The following is a 13695-nucleotide window of genomic DNA, read 5'->3' as shown; positions in this document are numbered from 1 at the left end:
AGGCATTGCGATAATGCGATGTCCAAAGTTGGAAATTAGTGCCATACCAGGACTCTAACCTGGATTTACCAGTTCCTGTGAGCAATGGTCTTAACTGCTTCGGCCATCCAGACATGGTCCCTAACTGAATGAAATTTTTAGCTTACTGCATGCTGCAGTGCTCGCGAATTATTGATTCCCGTACGATTTCGAACGATATTAATGCGTCTGCGCTGAAACAAATGTCAAGGAGGCAGAACACTCTTTCAGAAATGTATACATTTGAGTGGTGTCTGTTCCATAGGGCATGTCGACAGTTGCAAGTGAGCAACAACTCACCATAAGTAGTCAGCTTATGACAAAGAACTTCTTCTTGTATATGAGGCAGTGTGGCACTTCAAGGATGACATCAAGAATAGACCATTCACTACTCACACAGACCATCAACCACTGGCAGATTCCATACAGAACCAAGGCTGTTCTCCATGCCATTTCCACCACCTTCATTATTTTGCACAATTTATTACTAATGTGCAGTATCTCAACCGTGGTGACAGTGTAGTGCCTATCAGCTGACATCAACTATAGCAAACTCACCACAGGCCAACAACAAAAAATACAAATCTACAATCTCCTACAAGGTAATACCACTGGTATGGAGCTTGAGCAGTGCACCATCCTTGGTTGCTCCACGAAAGTCTGATGTGACATGTGGCTTCTGCCCACTAGCCCGAATCACTAGGAGGAAGTCTTTCGATAGACTACACACCACTACTAAATTTGTTACAGACCGACTTGTCTGATTAGATGTGGAGCAAGAGTGCAAACTGTGGAACCAAACCTGCACGACTTGCCAGCACTACAAGAATGGTGAAATGCACGTTAGAAATATGGGTGATATGAATTACCCGAAGCCTAGGTACAAAATATCCACCTTGATCTGTGTGGCACTCTACCGGAGTCAGAAGGTTTCTTGTACATTCTCTCCATCACTCACTGTGTTGATGCAACACCCTTGCCAGACATAACAGTGGAAATGACAGTGAACGCATTTGTGTGGTCGTGAATATCGCGTTTCAGCTTCCAAGGATCCATCACTACAGACCAAGGCTCTAAATCTGAGTCCACTCTATTCTCCAAACACGTAACCTTTGTCACATTCAGCATTACAGTACCACAGCCTGCCAGCCACAGAGCAATGATTTGGTGAAATGCTGGCACTGAACACTCAAAGCAGCACTTTCGTGTCACAGCTGCCAGTGGACAGAATCCTTACCCTGATTATTTTAGGCAATCATTTTGTGTTCAAAGAAGTCATCTTTGTCTCTTCGGCAGAGATTTTATATGGGGAGCTGCTCAATCTGCTGGAAGATATCATCCCCACAGCACAACCACCGACAATTGCGCAGTTATGAGCTCTAGTCTGGAGAGTGAAGCAACATATCGCATGACCAAGAGTACTGCTGCGCCAGCCCACCTGCTCACAAAACATTTTCGTGCACAAGACTTTAGCAACTACAAGTATATCATGTTACGGGACGATATGATCAGACTAGTACTGCATCCGCTATATTCAGATCCACATGGGCTGTCGGAATGGGGAGACAATAGTTTCGATATTTTACTACATGGGAAGCCAGTGCATCGCCTAACCCCCCCTTTCCCCCATAAATTACGAGGTACCACCAGTACAGCTGACACAGGGACTGCTTGGACTGACGACAACGCCCACGTCACCCTGGAGCGTGACTGAACATCAAACACTGAAAATACTAAGAGTTCATTTAAGGAGAGCTTTAGTATGCAGCATTTCCAGCTGGATGACGTAAACGTGAAACTGATAGTCAACCTCATCGTGGTGGAAGGTCAGTGTGAGGAATGACAGGTTGAGAATGCTTTTATTTCCAGACAGTTTACTCGCTGTTGCAAGCTACCCAGTGGCGTCGAAACTGCAGCGATAGCATGGCTATCATCCGACAGTTTTCTAACAATCACAGCTAATGGGAAAAGACTGCTGTCCTCCACATAGCAGGGGCTGGTGACCTCACAACCAATGAAGTAAAATGTTAGAAAACAAGACCCTTTGGCAGCAAGTTGAGCCTCCCGCAGGAAGAATATCTTTGACTCACACACTACATTGTGAACAATTATATCCTTTGCATGTGTTTCTGTAGCATGTCTGTGTTTAATAATAAAGAATGTGTTAATTCCATTCGCTGGCATTCTGCTTCATCCTGCGAACAGGCTCAGCTACAATTTCCATACCACAACCGTTTACAAATTTAGTGCAAAGTATTTTAGTTTATCCTAAATTACTCTAATTTCTCTGTTTACTCATGACCAATCAGGCAGGACATTTCTGAGTGTTAGATCTGTTTCTAAAACATTGGACAAAATTCAGTGCTATGTTCAGTTTCTTTATGAAGCTGTTGTCTTAATTTCCGGTTTTGGAGTGTGGCGCCATCCTAAACACTAAAATTTCACAGCCTGCCCTAGCAGACAACTCTCGCCTCGCAGTTGCGCCTAGATGCTCTCGAAAGCACCCACGCCATAGTGGACACCTATTACTGCCAGGATTGTATTTCTCGCAACTTCTGCAGTCTGCCTACTGGTGCTTCCGCCCAGAATTCCAGTCCACGTGCGAGACAGGCATTCTTCAATGTGTGTTAATGATGAATGGTCAATGCAGCATCTGCACGAAAGCTCCTCCATTCATTCGTGAATCAATGTTACCGTTTGTGAACCAATACTTTATGTTGTGAACCAGTGCTTTCGTTGTGGACCAGCCGTTTCAGTGAGGACGCGAGGACTACTACACAGCGAGTAGTAGAGGGTTTCACCCTTGTGCATTGCTTTGGGCAGATAGCTCGAGTAACAGCTTCCTGAGCAGGACCAATCGCCACTCACTGGTTTGTGACTCACTTGCTATTTTCGCTTTAGTGCTTCCTAGTCGCTTTGCAGAGCCGCCTTCCGATTTCCGGACGCCGTTAATTCCACGCTGTACTGCTTTACGCAAATGTCGAGCACCCACAAGGACCATCCTGTTCGATTATTACAAAGTTTTGTATCTACCTTCACACGTGACGGTGCCTCCCCACAATGTCGCCTATTCATCATTACCTGCAGCCTCTGTTAGTGACGATCGTTTAGTGTTTACATTGAACTTTCGAACTTGGTGAAGGCTCCTGTGTACGAACTTGATATTTGTTTTCATTCCTATACCAGGACTGGTAAACTAAGAACTTGTGGACAGATTGCATTTTCCCTTTTTGGCTATGGTAAGTAAAATGTAGTAGTTTGTCTATATTAATAAACAGTTTGTATTCCCGAAAATTTGTCCTCTCACTTTTTCGTTGATTCACTGGAACGCATAACCCACGTAGTTTCTCGCCTTGTCCCACTGTTCCCCTCAATTTCTCTCACCCGGTAGCTGTGATGTGCATTGTGCTGTGAAACATTTACGGCACTGCCATCGTTACCACACTGGTGATTGGATGTGCTGCACACCCTTCTACCGACACTGTTCCTCACATGCTTTCCACATTAGGCTACTCTTCGTGAACCTCGGTGGTTCTCCACAAGCTCTGCACTGTATTTGGTCATTGTTTCTACCCCACACCTGCACTCTTGCGCACCCCATTCTCTCCCTCACACTCATGCCTGAGATGTGGCCTCTGTCAGGAAGCATTCCCAGTGAGCTGATCCCTGAAATGTCGTCTGCAGTGGGGAGTGTTTCGTCTCGTCAGAACCCTGCATCTAACCCTTCTGAACTGCTGTCACAGGCGGCCAGTTTAAATCATTTCCTCACTCAGTTTGGACATCTCTTGAGCGCTGCTACGCCTCAGGCACAGGTCCTGCCGCTGACTCATCAGTCAGACAGAACTTCTGCCTACCTCCCCAAAGTTTACTCTAAGTATTGCTAAGCTCGAGCCCATTGTTGCAGCAGAGGCGCATGACATCATCACCAGCCCTCTGCAGTCTAACGGCTACCATAAATTAAAAGAGCACATAACCACATGATTGCTGTTGTGTGAAATGCAATGCTCCCAAGCACTATTTTTGTGAGAGAAGTGTTCCGATATGAGGCTCACCCAGCGCATGCAGCACTTCCATGCCTTAGCTGAATCCCTTGTCTTGCTGGACAAGATTTTACTTCACAACAGGAATTCTCGCTTGCCTGCTGTGAACTGTATTATGCTCGCCATACAGGATGATGTAGATATTGTCATCACTTTATAGCAAACCAGACATATGATTCCCTCTACCTCTCGCTGACTGCAGCCACCTCCCAATCCCCTTACCCCCCTCCAGTGCACTGCTCCTCTCCTGGTTCCATCGTTACTACCTGAAGTTTCCGTACCCCCCTCCCCACATTGATCTCGGGCTTGGGGAAGAGTTTCTTCAGACTTTCACCTTGGCTGATGTCACTGACCTGATCCTCGGCAGATATTTTATCTCCCACTTCAGTCTGCTCCCCAACATTGCACAACATCACCTAGTCAACAATGAGTCAAACCATTTCTCTCCTTGTACTTCCCATCCCACCTGTCATCTTGCCATTAAACAGCTTTTTTACACCAACCCTTTAGCTGATCTCCTTTCCCAATTTCCTCCCCTAACCGCCTCCCCCATACGCCTCCATCAAGTGCAGCATGACGCAGTGCACTACATCACAGCCAATGCAGGCCCACTCGTTCACTGCTGTGCCCGTGCTCTCCCACCAGACAAGCACAGGTTTGTGTGGGCAGAAATCGCAACTTCCGTTGGTGCCAGAATCCTCTACCCATCCAAAAGCCCTTGGTCCTCTGCATTTCATTTAACACCTAAGAGGGACAGTACCTAGCGCCCTTTTGGTTATTATTAGCAGCCCAGTTCGAGAACTATTCCCGATAGTTGTCCCATCCTGCTCTTATGCAGCTGCAGTGACGACATTTCGGACTCCACCGTCTTTAGTAAGGTAGACTGCGTAAGAGCTTTCACACAGAACCGAGTCAAGTTGGAGGACATCAATAAGATAGCCATCGACACACCTTTTGGTCTCTTTGAAAGCCCCTTTTTGACTTTCGGCATCTGTAATGCCATGAAAACCTGGCAGCGTTTTTTAGACAGTGTCCTCCGTTGTGCTCTGGGCTATTTATCCTACTTGGACGATATTCTTATCTATTACTGGGACCTAGCCAGACACTGCAGGTACATTTGGAAGAGTTTCGCCTGCGTGCTTAGAACCTGGGTGATTCTCATCAAAGAAAATCACGTTTCTGGGGTAGCTGAGATTGAATTCGTAGGGCGCACGATTTTCACTTTGGCTTGTGACCGCTGCCCAAGTAAGTTCACACTGTCTCCATATCTCATCATCCTAAAACACATTAAAAGAGCTTTCACATTCCTAAGCATCACAAACGTTTTTCATCGATTCCTTAAAAATCTGCAAGAGCCTCTCATTGCCACAATGCAAGACGACTGAATGATAGGTAACAAACCCATATTGTGGACCCTGCCTATGGAAGCCACTTCTGAGAACATTAAGTGCGACCTCGCCAAGCAGCTGCACTAGCACCCCCCCCCCCCCCCCCCCCCCGGGTCTGTCTATACCTCTCCTCTCGCTATTGTCACAGATGCAAATTAGTCTGTGACTGGTGTGAGCCTTCGACAGCACATCACAAACACTTGGGAGGCATTAGCCTTCTTTCAACCATACTATCTGAGCAACAGCGCAAATGGGCTGTGTATAGTGAGGTACTGCTTGCCATCTGCTAGTCAGTGATGTACATCCATCCTAGTAGTAGAGAAAACTATTGACCATCCCACAATGCATTGTTGCCAAATTTATTCAAGATGGCGGATTCAAGATGATGGTGACAGATATGGCAATGTCGCAATAACGTCATGATGGGAAGTTCAAATTTTGGCTGGAAGATAGGTCAATTGGGCTACCACCACTACCCTAACCACATCCCCTCCCCCCTCCACCAGAAAATGGTGGGAAGTTCAAATTCTAGCAGGACAATGCAACACACCACAGCTACCTCCACTAACCTAACCCTTCCAATCCTCCCCTCCCCTCACCACCCCCAGAAATTGGTGGGAAAATAGGTCACTTAGGCTACCTCCTCTAACCTAAGTCATCAAACTGCCGCCTCTTCCTAGGAATTGGTGGGGATAGGACTCAGCCTGTGCTGAATAGGATGGATGTATGGCTTTATTTTCAGTCTTAATTTAAACAATTAGATGCAATACTGCCATCCAGTGTGTTCACCAGGAGGTCTGGAGTCCAACTGACCTAGTACACAGTACCGCCATCAGGGGGCGCCATCGTCCTGTGACATAATCCAAGATGGCGGTCTGGAGGGGGAAATGGCGGGAAAAGGACTCAGCCTGTTCTGGGCTGCTGGAGAAAGGAAGGAGTGTACTTTATTTATTTTGGAACAGTTTATTTAGGGACGGATTTGACATAGTATATTTATTACACTGATACAAAACACTCACTCTGATGTGCTTGAGGTCGAAGTAAATAGTCTACAGACCTGCAAACTACTCGAGAACAATGCAGTACACTGATGTACAGAGATGCAAACAACTCAGCATACAGACGTGCAAACTACACGTAGCTCATCGAAGTAATGCATGTGTAATGCTATGCAAACACGATCACAAAGTTTAAACAGCCGAAAATAATGCAGTACACTGATTTACAGACATGCAAACAACTCGTGAACTGTCGAAATAATGCATTGCACAACCTACAGACCTGCAAGCTACTCGTAAATCACCGAAATAATGCTGTACACTGATGTGCACAGACACAAACAAATCCTAAATTGTCAAAATAATGCTCTGCAAACACGCTTACTAATCGTCAGCAATCGAAATCATGCACTGTACAGCCTGCACACCTCTTCGCAAAATAATTCAACAGACACGAAAACAACTCATAAATTGCCAAAAAGTAATGCATCTGTAACGCTATTCAAACACACTCACAACCCCTAAACACCCGAAAATAATGTAGTACACAAACACTCAGTCCACATAAAAAAAGCAACTTATCAGCGGACTGTTCCAATGTGCGAATGAACTTCGCAGGGCCAGCCGGTCCCAAGCCAGCGCCGGAGCAGGAACCATTGCTGCCACCCACAGCAAGCAGGTGAAAGTCCGTCTACAGTTTGAGTTCTTCGAGTGTTATACTGAAGTCATAAGTCTGTGTAACTAAACGCCAAGTCACCCTCTGGACCGCACGCACGTGTTCACCGTTGCTGGCACGATCCCTCTCTCCACCTGCGGTCCAGCAAAGACCTAATTGCCGAACGACTCACCCTCACAGACGCTGCAGAAATCCGTTCCAATGCTTTCCAGAGTAGCACAGGCTGCATTGTTCCTAGCGATCCTAATGGGCCATGAGAGTTGCGTCTGGCTGTGCACGCGTATACCAGCCAAGTGTGGCTGATGCATCGCCGTGAAATGCTAGCGTAGCTACACAGCATCGCAAGCACATCTAAAAGGTTCTCATTATTATACTGATGTCACATGGGAGTGCAAAATAAGAGCCAATTCAACCTCCCAGAAATTGTATAGGGTCCCAGAAATAGTTAACGGTCCCTTCTTGTAGGAAGTTTCGTGATCTCCCTCGAAGCTCGTCTGCATCGAAAATTCCTGTCCTAACAGAATCTGTTTACGAAAAATAGCGCAGAATAACATCGAATGCACTCCTCCTGGTGGTCCTAACGTGACACTCCGCCCATCTTGTATTACCCTTCCTGGAAATCGATAAGTCCTGCTTTCAACATACGCAAACATTCTCACCATCATCTAGAGACTCCTATGTCTCAGTACATAGGATGTTTTGTGAATGAATTGAGCATTATGATTGGCTCCTACTGAATTTACCCTTCAAATTACTGATGCCGCCGGTGTGTAAGCACTGCTCACCTTTTTTTTATTTCTGCAGACGAAATTTTCAGTGCCAAAAACCTATTTTGTACTGATGGCCCTACTGCACAGGCAATTTAACCCTGCAAAATGACCTACAGATCTTCAAACACAGAAAGACTCTTACTCAATTACACTGCTCTGGCAGTGTGGGCGGAAGCTTGAATATAAGAGTGTGAAACCGACCCCCAACCCGACAATACATCACTGCACACCATGTTGATGTAGTAAACATTCAATTCATATCCTTCACCATACAAAATCGCCTCTATTACATTATTCATATAGCTGTCGATACTCGTACATACACTCCTGGAAATTGAAATAAGAACACCGTGAATTCATTGTCCCAGGAAGGGGAAACTTTATTGACACATTCCTGGGGTCAGATACATCACATGATCACACTGACAGAACCACAGGCACATAGACACAGGCAACAGAGCATGCACAATGCCGGCACTAGTACAGTGTATATCCACCTTTCGCAGCAATGCAGGCTGCTATTCTCCCATGGAGACGATCGTAGAGATGCTGGATGTAGTCCTGTGGAACGGCTTGCCATGCCATTTCCACCTGGCGCCTCAGTTGGACCAGCGTTTGTGCTGGACGTGCAGACCGCGTGAGACGACGCTTCATCCAGTCCCAAACATGCTCAATGGGGGACAGATCCGGAGATCTTGCTGGCCAGGGTAGTTGACTTACACCTCCTAGAGCACGTTGGGTGGCACGGGATACATGCGGACGTGCATTGTCCTGTTGGAACAGCAAGTTCCCTTGCCGGTCTAGGAATGGTAGAACGATGGGTCCGATGACGGTTTGGATGTACCGTGCACTATTCAGTGTCCACTCGACGATCACCAGTGGTGTACAGCCAGTGTAGGAGATCGCTCCCCACACCATGATGCCGGGTGTTGGCCCTGTGTGCCTCGGTCGTATGCAGTCCTGATTGTGGCGCTCACCTGCACGGCGCCAAACACGCATACGACCATCATTGGCACCAAGGCAGAAGCGACTCTCATCGCTGAAGACGACACGTCTCCATTCGTCCCTCCATTCACGCCTGTCGCGACACCACTGGAGGCGGGCTGCACGATGTTGGGGCGTGAGCGGAAGACGGCCTAACGGTGTGCGGGACCGTAGCCCAGCTTCATGGAGACGGTTGCGAATGGTCCTCGCCGATACCCCAGGAGCAACAGTGTCCCTAATTTGCTGGGAAGTGGCGGTGCGGTCCCCTGCGGCACTGCGTAGGATCCTACGGTCTTGGCGTGCATCCGTGCGTCGCTGCGGTCCGGTCCCAGGTCGACGGGCACGTGCACCTTCCGCCGACCACTGGCGACAACATCGATGTACTGTGGAGACCTCACGCCCCACGTGTTGAGCAATTCGGCGGTACGTCCACCCGGCCTCCCGCATGCCCACTATACGCCCTCGCTCAAAGTCCGTCAACTGCACATACGGTTCACGTCCACGCTGTCGCGGCATGCTACCAGTGTTAAAGACTGCGATGGAGCTCCGTATGCCACGGCAAACTGGCTGACACCGACGGCGGCGGTGCACAAATACTGCGCAGCTAGCGCCATTCGACGGCCAACACCGCGGTTCCTGGTGTGTCCGCTGTGCCGTGCGTGTGATCATTGCTTGTACAGCCCTCTCGCAGTGTCCGGAGCAAGTATGGTGGGTCTGACACACCGGTGTCAATGTGTTCTTTTTTCCATTTCCAGGAGTGTATATCACAAAGACAGATGGCATAAGCACATGCACCGTAGGTGTAATCCTCACTACACTAGATATTTCCCGCGAGGCAGAGCAGTCATCCACTCCCAACGTGTGACCAGAGTGCCCTCAGCAGACCGAAGTCACTCTCAGAATTGTTCTACAAATACGGGGTCATCTCCCCTCGGCACAAAAGTGTTAATATCGCTTGCACAGTATAATTCTGAAGATATAGGCTGTAAATTATTGCTCTAGAAACCCGAAACTTAAGGGAGGTGGAGTGTGCTGTAAACCACTGAGTAACTAGAAACTTATCCTGTTTGCGACGACCTTGACGTGAAATCTCGAAAAAAATAGAGGAAACTGATATTTCAACTCGCGGATACCGACTTCAGTGGTATAGCAGATACCAAATCATCCCTATAATTTACAAAGTCACCTGAAGTGTGTCTCATGTGTAAAGAACCAGCAAACGTCTTTCATCTTCTAGACGCACTCAACACACAGCACACTCGGTGTTCTCTCAGCCAAATAAAGATGGGAAATGCGAAGGAGCAGTCCATCAGACAATTTACTTGGGAGGGATAATGGTCCAGTGCAGACACACATCCATATTGAATCTTCTCAAATTTCCACGAGATCACGAAAGCTGTCCAACACACACTACGTATTAGTTTGCTATTCAACGGTCTAGAGGACGCCACAGTTGGTGTGTTATGGTAGCAGCAGTACAACATAACTTATAACATGCAACAACTAGTTTTCTGTGGGAAGCAATGGATCAGAGCACGTTAATGTCTGTTTAGAACTTGATACAGACCTCGAAGTCGTGGCAGTGTACAAAGTGTTTTACAGCAGAAAAAACAATATTCCAAACAACGTCACAGGGTCACAGGGAGGGTTTCTTCGACTTATAGCATAGTTTGTGGGATACGGTCATCCTCCTACAGTACAGGTGATGCAGCTTTACACTGGTCCATGCAATGGATCAGTAGCTGTATATTTAATAGGATTGTCACATGTACTCGATATTGGCATGCAGGTGGTATTTGTTTAAAATATATGGAAGGAGAGAGATGCGGTAGAAATCTTATCGAGTTCGCTATCGGATAAAGTTAATGGAGCTTTTATAGTTCGTCATTTTCTCTGTTGGATGGTACAGAATAACGAAGATAGCTGTTGTGGTGATGGACATGAATGGGCCCTGAGGAACGTGGATCTGCTTAGGACAGCAGTACTTGTATGTAGTTTGTGGACACACCACAATGCAGTATCAAAGTACTCGTCCACCCCCCCCCCCCCCCACCCCTTACCCAGTTCCTGTACTGCCTTTTTTACTACCTCGTGCTGCAGGAGTAGGCTTCTTTTGACGTTGACCTTAAACATCGTACACTGTTGGCAAAACTACGACAACATGTTCCCATTTCCACCGAATGGTCAAAACACGGTCCTATCACACTAACTCAATTCACGCTTGTTTCTACACAGGTCGCAGAAGGTGGTAGATACAGCTCTCTCCGACTTCTGCTCAGTTCCTACTTAAATTGGGATGATAACATGCGCAAACCTGCAGAAATGGTGGCAGCTGCAAGAAGCATAAGGACTACCTAAAATTTTACTATAGCTGACAGGGTCGAAAAACGTGACTCATTTCAAGATATGAGAGCGCCAGAAATATGATTCACTAGTGGCTGCAATCATTAAAGGAGACTTTTCCATAGGATCCAATGCAGGTATGCGGTTGAACGGAAAGATTTGATTCCAAATCCCAGACATAATTTCTATCAGAAAACATAGCACTACAGATATGTAAAGCTAGTGTACATTTCTTACGACCTCAATCAGCACATATCTACAGTTTGTGATCCTTCTCAATCAACCTTCGCCTATAACCCAGTCGATACATCACCACACTTCTGACCTGTCATCGAGACAGAATGCACCACAAATACTGGAGAAATATCTAGTGGCTGCGTGAGGGAGTTGCAAATACCAGCTTCATACTATGTTCCTTAGCTGAATCACTTTCAAAATTCCGTGATTTTATCATGAGGTTGCACCATGGGCTATGTGTAGCCGCACTACTGGTCTGATAATATACACTCCAGCGATCACCATCTATACATTCAGTGTCGTGGTATTTGTCAGGAAAAACCAGTTTATTCGAAGGTGATGCCATACATAGATTTATAAAGCCAGTATAGCTTTTAACATGAATACTGGTATGCACGTGTAGAACCAAGACCGCTTGTGATAGTAATATGGTCGTGCTTTAACATATGGCTGTTTGTAAGACGATTACGCCGCTCTTTCTAAAACATAATGGTACCATTAGCAAGAAAATTTATGAGATATGTCCACCCATCGCTCATTTTCAGTCAAAGTTACTGGCAGAGTATTATACTTAGTAGTAGGGGATGCTTGATAGGTTCGCCTTGAACATCAGGCTTATAAAGTATGTGTTTGTGGTCCGACATGTGCAAAGAAAATGACTATGTCCAGCCGTAAGGAAGGTATGGATTTAACGTGGAATACTGTAATGGCGAGGGGGAAGTAGGTCAAGTAATAAGGATGGTACAGATATTTCTATTTCCAGAGCCACAGCCATCAGCATGGTGTATTTCTGATACTTCACTCAATGTCGAATGTCGACACAATTGAGAGTGCGATCGTAATATTTAATTGTAAGCGCAGTGATAAAATATATATATGAGGCCAGCTTCCTAGGATGATGATTCTGCCTATGCATGCTTGGCGTGCAGTGCTGGTGACCTTCGGTGGGAATGTTACACGTTTCCAGCTAATGGTAAGAGCTGTCCGAATGGAGAGGTCTGTTGGGGTGCAGGAATGTGGCTGACTTAACCATGGAATCCTCTACATACTTTGATAGCGAAAATATTTAGTATGTGTTGGACAGCTTTCGTGATCACATGGAAATTTGAGAAGATTCAATATGGATGTGTGTTTGCACTGGACCATTATCCCTCCCATGTAAATTGTCTGATGGACTGCTTCTTCACATTTCCTGTCTTTATTTGGTTGAGAGAACATCGCTTATGGTGTGTGTTGAGTGCATCTAGTAGGTGAAAGACACTTTTGCTGGTTCTCTAGTCATGAGACACACCTTAGCTGACTTTGTAAATTATAGGGATGATTTGGAATCTGCTACATCTACATCTACATCTACATGGATACTCTGCAAATCACATTTAAGTGCCGGGCAGAGTGTTCATCTAACCATCTTCACAATTCTCTGTTATTCCAATATCGTATATCGTGCACAAAGAATGAACACCTATATCTTTCCGTACGAGCTCTAATTTCCCTTATTTTATCGTGGTGATCATTCCTCCCTATGTAGATCAGTGTCAACAAAATATTTTCGCATTCGGAACAGAAAGTTGGTGATTGGAATTTCGTGAGAAGATTCCGTCGCAACGAAAAACGCCTTTCTGTGACAATCTCTCGCATATTTCGCTATAATACAAAACGTGCTACCTTTCTTTCAACTTTTTCGATGTACTCCATCAGTCCTATCTGGTAAGGATCCCCCACCGCACAGCACTATTCTAAAAGAGGACGGACAAGCGTAGTGTAGGCAGTCTCCTTCGTAGGTGTGCCGGCCGCGGTGGTCTCGCGGTTAAGGCGCTCAGTCCGGAACCGCGCGACTGCTACGGTCGCAGGTTCGAATCCTGCCTCGGGCATGGATGTGTGTGATGTCCTTAGGTAAGTTAGGTTTAAGTAGTTCTAAGTTCTAGGGGACTGATGACCACAGATGTTGTCCGATAGTGCTCAGAGCCATTTGAACCATTTTTTTGGTAGGTATGTTAGATTTTCTAAGTGTCCTGCCAATAAACCGCAGTCTTTGGTTAGCCTTCCCCACAATATCTTCTATGCGTTCCTTCCGATTTAAGTTGTTCGTAATTGTAATACCTAGATAATCAGTTGAATTTACAGCTTTTAGATTAGACTGATTTATCGTGTAACCGAAGTTGAACGCGTTCCTTTTAGCACTCATGCGGATGAGCTCACATTTTTCGTTATTTAGGGTCAACTGCCACTTTGCAAACCATT

This window comes from Schistocerca piceifrons, chromosome 1, assembly GCF_021461385.2.
Source record: "Schistocerca piceifrons isolate TAMUIC-IGC-003096 chromosome 1, iqSchPice1.1, whole genome shotgun sequence".
Lineage (NCBI taxonomy): Eukaryota > Metazoa > Arthropoda > Insecta > Orthoptera > Acrididae > Schistocerca > Schistocerca piceifrons.
The sequence above is the reverse complement of the archived record's forward strand: the minus strand, read 5'-3'. Positions refer to the sequence as shown.